The sequence below is a fragment of the Nannospalax galili genome, unplaced genomic scaffold, assembly GCF_000622305.1.
Source record: "Nannospalax galili isolate Female #2095 unplaced genomic scaffold, S.galili_v1.0 scaffold28, whole genome shotgun sequence".
NCBI classification, from domain to species: domain Eukaryota; kingdom Metazoa; phylum Chordata; class Mammalia; order Rodentia; family Spalacidae; genus Nannospalax; species Nannospalax galili.
This window is the reverse complement of record NW_008359594.1, coordinates 3,134,471-3,141,279: the sequence shown is the minus strand read 5'-3', so window position 1 is coordinate 3,141,279 and position 6,809 is coordinate 3,134,471. Positions and strand designations below refer to the sequence as shown.

Below are 6,809 nucleotides of genomic sequence, written 5' to 3'. Positions count from 1 at the left end.
ATTTAAAAGTGAGTTAGGATCTGTGCTCAAAAAGTACATCAGGTCAGTTACATATATGAACTCATAGCAATGGTGACAGCATGCACAAGTCTCATGCAGCTCAAACCAGACAAAAGCCAAGCATAGACATGTATAAAATCCCAACCCAACCTAAGGAACTTTTGGCAACTGATGACTTATGGGAAGGGGAGAAACAGTCTCTTATAGGGATGGAACTCTTTGGAGGTTAACCAGGCTCCAGTGGATGGACCCACACTGAAGGTCATTATAATAGAGTACATTAAATTGGGCATGGGGTGGTAAGGGGAGGTGTGGATAGGGGAGAGGATCTAAATATCATCAAATTGTATCAAAATTGCAAAAATTCAATTAAATAATTTTTAAAAATTCTTCCTCTCACTAGTGATCAGTCTCCATGTTGCCTGGTAAGTGTGTGCAGAGAGAGCAGAGCCACTCAGTGGATGTACACTCAGCAATGAAAAGTATGGCTGCATGCCATTATTTCTAAAATGTTTTGTTCCTCAGGGTGTGTCTATATGTTCAGGCCTTAGCTAAGAAGAGCTTTCATTAAGGGGACCTAGGACTACATGTCCTGCCCCTGGATGGGATGTGGCTATAAGAGTTTGAGAAGTAAAAATAGCACTTTGTTGAGGAAGGAGTGAGTGGGGAAGGTACACACTCAGAGCTAGTGTGCCCTCTGTCCTTATCTTACCCAGGTCTACTATAGGCTGCATAGACAGTGCTGACAATGAGTGTTACCAAGAAAGTGGTGTGTACAGTCCTTTAAGTCACCAAGGCACTGGGCCTCTTGTCCTGTCAGTTGAGGTTGAGGGCTGATCCATGATTGGTTAATTGAAAGATAGTGTTGTTTTTTTTCCTAACCATCATGTAGGAAGTAACTGGTTTAGAATGGTTCAGCTTCTGAGTCATTGTGGAAGACATGTAGGCCATGGTGTCCTGCCAGTGTGGTTCCCTGTCACTAGAAACTCTGAGAGGCAGCTGACAGTGGGAAGGTAGTGGAGGAAGGGCACCACATGATTGTTTTACAAGGTCCTCAGATGACTTCTTTAGGGAAAAAAAATCCTTCATGTTTTATGTCAGGGATTCAAAAATAGAACATTCATCCCTGTCTTAATTTTTTCTGTCAGAACATTTGGTCATAGTGACATAAAGTTAACTGATGCAGTACCCTCAGGTGAAAAGTAGGAGGTGAGTTGTTTTCCTCACCCACCACTCCCAACACTGTTAGAGTATCAATAAGCCCCATAAATTGAACTGGTCCAGACTATAACAATGTCTAGTCTATCTGTTGGAGGACCCACTTTTCCAGTCTCACTAGTCAATTACCTGGTAATAGAACCTGTATTTTCTTGGGTGAAGAAAGATTTTATCTTTCCCTTAAAACTTCCCAGTACCAGCAGTCACCTCAATGGGATATTTTTACAGGACTGACTCCCTGGCTTCTGCCCTTACTCAGCCCCCTGCTTTCTGTTACTTTGGTGCTAACCATTGCTCCTTGCCTCTTCAAATATTTTCAGGGCAGGATTCAACAACTAACTCACACTAATTTTAATCAGCTGTTACTTTCCTTCCCTCCACATGTATACGAGTACCTATCAACCATCAAGGACCCTGTTCAGATGCAGGAGGAGGGAATCCCCGCTGTCTGACTGATCCCTAATCCAGCCTCCCCCACATCAACCATGTTCAGCAGGAAGACAACAACGGTGCTCCTGTAACACAAAAAGCTGGAATGTAGATCCGAAGATCTACAGCAACCCCTTCCCCAAAGCAACAGGGCCTTATGGTTTTGCAGGCCCTCTGAAATTACAGGGACTGAGTGAATGAGCACCCTGACCACCTGCAGACAAGATAAACAGACTCCCTGCAACCTATGACCCAAGACCTGATCGCTGCAAGAGCTGTTTCAGCACAGCCCACTTCCCCTTTGATAATCTTGGAAGATAAACAGACCCCTTATCCCATGACCCAAATCCTGGCTGATGGAAGGGGACAGAAGGGACTGGTTTGACAAAGGATGTTCTCTCCTGATAAGCCCTGGACTCTCTCCCCTGCCTAACTTGTTTAAAAAAAAATCTTCCCACCTTTGCATCCCCCCTCAACCCCCTATAAAAGCCTCCAGCCAACAACCTGTAAACCTCTATACTGAACTGAGGACTGTCCCATGCATTTTCCCTGCCAATAAACTCTATGCTGCTGGAGTTCTTGTCTGTGTCCTAGTGCTTTCTCCTGATTTTGCCTTTATTTACTTTTTTAGATTCAGTAGACTTAAAATGAATCCCTACGAAGATTTAGTGTCATAGTGCTAAGGACAGAGAACTGAAAGAGTTTCACAAATTTCATGGTTCATGTGACTCTTAAAATGGTTTGGGTGCTGGGCCTCAGACGTATTTGCTCATGTGGCTCTTCTGTCAATACTGTGTCATCCACATGAACTGACATCTTACCTACACTGACCATGTCATACCTGTGTAAGGTGTACACTGATCTCTGATCTTCCAGTAGTGCCATTCTGAATCAAATGACTGTATTTGGAAATAAGTAATGAGGTAAAATGTTTAAACACAGAAGAATTATTAGTTTTCCTCTGTTTTCATGAATTCAGCTGACCAAACTCTTTTTGTTGTGAATGTATTCCAGTTTCTGCAATAATGAGAAAGCTCTCTTTTAGAAAAAGCAGGGCTCCAAACTCGAGAGGAAGTGCTACAGTAATTGTAGTTGAAAAGTCATGCAGCACTACCAAAGGAACAGTGAAAACTCAGTGATTACTTTGTTATTAACAGTAGTCATAGATTATACTGCATACGTAAAAGACGTTTTGCAGTATTTTTAATATGTGAAATGTTAATTTACCTAGTTCATCACTAGAAGTACGACCAAAGAGCATAAAAAGGCATTCAGACATCTGCTTTGGTTCTCACTGAATGATCTGAAACAATGTGAAGCTGAGGTCGTTCTTGTGTGAGGCAGCGTGGCTTCACCTGTAACAGACACCAATGTGAGTCACCATCTCCACTGACTGCCATCCAGAAATCAGTGATGTAGACAGTATCAACACTGAGGATGACTTGGCCAATGGTCTCTCAGGAGTGAAGAAATTACTGGCAGGTAATGGCATTCTTGGTCTGATCCAATGAGAGAGTGCATGAGAAGTTACAGGATCTGAGTATGTCAGTCTTTGGTAGTTAAAAGCTGTTTAACAGACATCCAGAAAATAATGGCAGTTTTCCTGACTACAAAATGGCCTGAAGAAGTGATAGAAATCTATCATTTAATCATAACATTTTTTTCAGTGTTTACTCAGTCAAAGATGGATCGCTCCATGTTGCTTTAGATTCTAATTATTTAGAAGGCCAAAATTCTGTTCCTCATTTCTCTTGAGGTCTTGTCTTTCCTTTTTTCATCTAGGAAAATGGTCTGGCATCATCTGAACCACATTTAAGTATACCCACTAAGCCTGGCCATGTACACTAAATCCATAGACCACTGTATCTAGCCAAGAACTCTTGGTATTCAACATTCAGTACCATGAACTGAGTGGTTTTTTTGTCCTCTTAGAACTGTCTGAGGAAGATCAGATGAAGGCCTCTCAAGATGAGGCAGAAGCAGGCCCATCATTTGTTAAGGTTAAGATGGTCTTTCCTTTTTCAAAGGTAGAAAGGTTAATTTCAAGATTCCTTTATTTTTTAGTGAATATCACACTTAATAATCTCATGGTGTATACTATTGGTATCTGTGTTTACTTAAGAAGAGAAGGAAATAGAATTGTGTTAACTCATCCTTGGTAGAAGAGGGTATGCAACATGGCTCAACAGTGTTTATCATAGGACTTTTCTTCTGTTAAAAGTTTACTTATTCAGAGCAAAACTTGAGTGTGGTTTTTACTCAAGTGTTGACAAGCATACTACCCGTGAAAAGCTTATATTGTTTTCTGTAAGCATCCTTTCATCTTTCTTCTGGGGTCTTCTAAGGATAAGACAATTGGAATGAGATCCCAAATGCTGGTGTGTTGAAATGTTCTTATGTGCATTAGAGATATGGTGGTTGTCAGACCTTTAAAGCATGAAGTTAGAGTAGATAATTGGGGCACAGAGGCACTCCTTAGAAGGCATCCATCTCACAAGAGCAGGTTCTTATAATGTGTCTTTGCTATGATTCAGTGTAGCTACAGGGGAACCCTTAAGAGAAAAGAGATAGGGTTGCCTGATCTGGTCTGAATCAGCAGAGTGTGAAAGTACTCATTTTCTCCATGAAGTACCCATCCTTAGGTGTTTTGTGACAGCATCCTGCAACAGACTAATATAGACTCTTAGAGTTGCCATTCTTTCCCATCCTGTTTTCCATTGCCCCAAGGCACCAGGAGAAACAAAGACCTGTGCAAAGCAAACTTTAGACCCAGTATGACCTGAGTCTAAAAGTATTTTCTCTAAATTGAAGATAAGGCCTTGAAAATGCAAATGCTGTATGTATTCTGGACTGACTCTCTTAGGACACATTGTGGATAAGAATTGTTGTCTTTTGTTTGGTGCATCACTAATTTCAGAACAATCTGCTCAGAATGAGAAGTGAGAGCTTCCCAGGTAACAGATTGTGGTCATGTGTCTGTGTCTCCAGTCTCCACATTCACCTTAATTGGTTTGGATTTTGTGCATCAGGAAATGTCTATATGTGTGTTTCCCCGGAAAGATATCCCCTCAGATAAACAGTAGGCACAGACAGGCCCTTTCTTGGCCCCACTCACTCTAGGTAATACTATATTCTGGCCTTTTACTATAAAACGTTATGGTTAAATAAAGAATGAAGGTAACAACCATTATCCACTGTTCTGAGGCCATGCAAACACTATCTTTCAATCCAACCAGTGCTTTCTAGCTGATTCTTCTGGCATTTAACAAGCATCATAGAGCACTTCTGCAGTGCTAGGCTTTCTTTTCTGCTTTAGCTATTTTTCTACTTTTAGATTCATTAATCCTAAAGTGACTCCTTAGGAAATCTTTGTGCTGTATAGCCATGAATGGAGAACTAAGGAGTTTCACAAATTTCATGTTACCGTGGCTCTTAAAAGTGGTTTGCATGCTGGCCCTCAGGCACACTTGCTCACGCACACTTCTGTCAATACTGTGTCATCCACATGAACTGAGACCTTGCCCACACTGACCATGTCATACCTGTGTGTACACTGTGTGTACAATTCTCTGAGTTTCCAGAATTGCTATTCTGAATCGGATGAATCTACTTGAAAATAAGTTTTGAAACAAAATATTTAAACACAGAAGAATTGTCAGTTTTTCTCTATTTTCATGATTCAGCTGATCAATCTTTTTATTGTGAATGTATTCCAGTTTCTGCTGTGATTAAAAGACTAGCAGAAACGCCCTGTTTGGAGAGGAGAGGGAAGCCAGTGGCAGCCAAATCAGCTGGTATTGACAGTTTTGTAACTGTTGCTTCTCTGCGTGGACTCCGGGCCCACATGGCGTTGGTCAGGTGGGGGCTCCACCCGCTTGGGGCTGCTTAGACTGGAGGCTGCTTGGGGTAGGGCGGGCCAGAGGCAAAGGTGCATGTGAAGGTCTTTTGGCATTTTAGCATGGTGTCGGTTGATCACATTGCTCTGATTCTACCTGTTCTGCGTTGGCAAAGGAAAGTGGCCAAATGAGCAAGATATTGCAGCCAGCCAGTACACCAGGAGTGAACCTGATAAGTGTTACTCATACTCAGGCACATGCCAGTGAGCTTGTGGCAGGTTCCTCAGATGGTGCCCGCTGGCCCTGGGCAAAGCTATGCCTCCAAGCAAGCAAAGCAAAAAGAGTTCACCCATGGATCGAAACAGTAAAATAGTGACAAATACCTCCAGCACAGAGAGAGGAACAACATGGCTGTGAAAAAGAGGGGGTTAAAAAGCAAGCAGAGGGGCTGGAGAGATGGCTCAGCTGTTAAGAACACTGGTTGTTCTTGCAGAAGACCAGGGTTCGAATCCCAGCACCCATATGGCAGCTAACAACTGTCGGTAACTCCAGTCCCAGGGGATCAGACAGCCTCTTCTGACTTCCGCGGGCATTGCACAACACGGTGCACTTACCTACGTGCAGGCAATACATGCATACACATAAAATAAAAATAATAAGGGGCTGAAGAGAGATCTCAGCGGTTAAGAGCACTGACTGCTCTTGCAGAGGACTTGGGTTCAATCCTCAGCACCCACATGGTGGCTATGAACCATCCTTAACTCCAGTTCCAGGGGAATTCCAAGCCCTCTTCTGACCTCCACAGCATGCATGACTCAGGTGCACTTACATACATGTAGGCAATACACTCATACACATAAAATAAAAATAATAAATAAAATATTAAAAAGTAATAAATAAATAAATAAATAAATAAATAAGCAAGGAGAAAGCCCAAGATACATTGCAGAGAACAAACTAGCTCAAAGAAGAGAACAAGTACTTGGAGGCAAAAATTAAGCTGCTGACCAAGGAGTTAAGTGTACTCAAAGATTTGTTTTTTGAGCTCGCACACAACCTTGCAGACAATGTGCAGCCCATTAGCACTGAAAACACGACCACAAATTCTGATAAGACAGGATAGTAGACCCCAGCCCTTCCACGCTTCACAGCTTGTGACTTGAATGTTAAAAGGTGTGACTACCTGACACCACTCTGATCAGTAGCCAAAGACTGTCTTGTTGCACTATGCAAATAAAAGAATTCAGTGAATTTAAAGAACACACAGAGAAAGACATCAAAGAGCTGAAAGAAGATAGGGATAAACGTGATAAGACAGGATAGTAG

At 42.1% G+C, this 6,809-nt stretch overlaps 1 pseudogene; it reads left to right on the top strand.

The window, feature by feature from the left end:
• Nucleotides 1-415: 415 nt before the first annotated feature.
• On the top strand, nt 416-6,606 carry LOC103726058 (annotated as a pseudogene).
• Nucleotides 6,607-6,809: the final 203 nt, after the last annotated feature.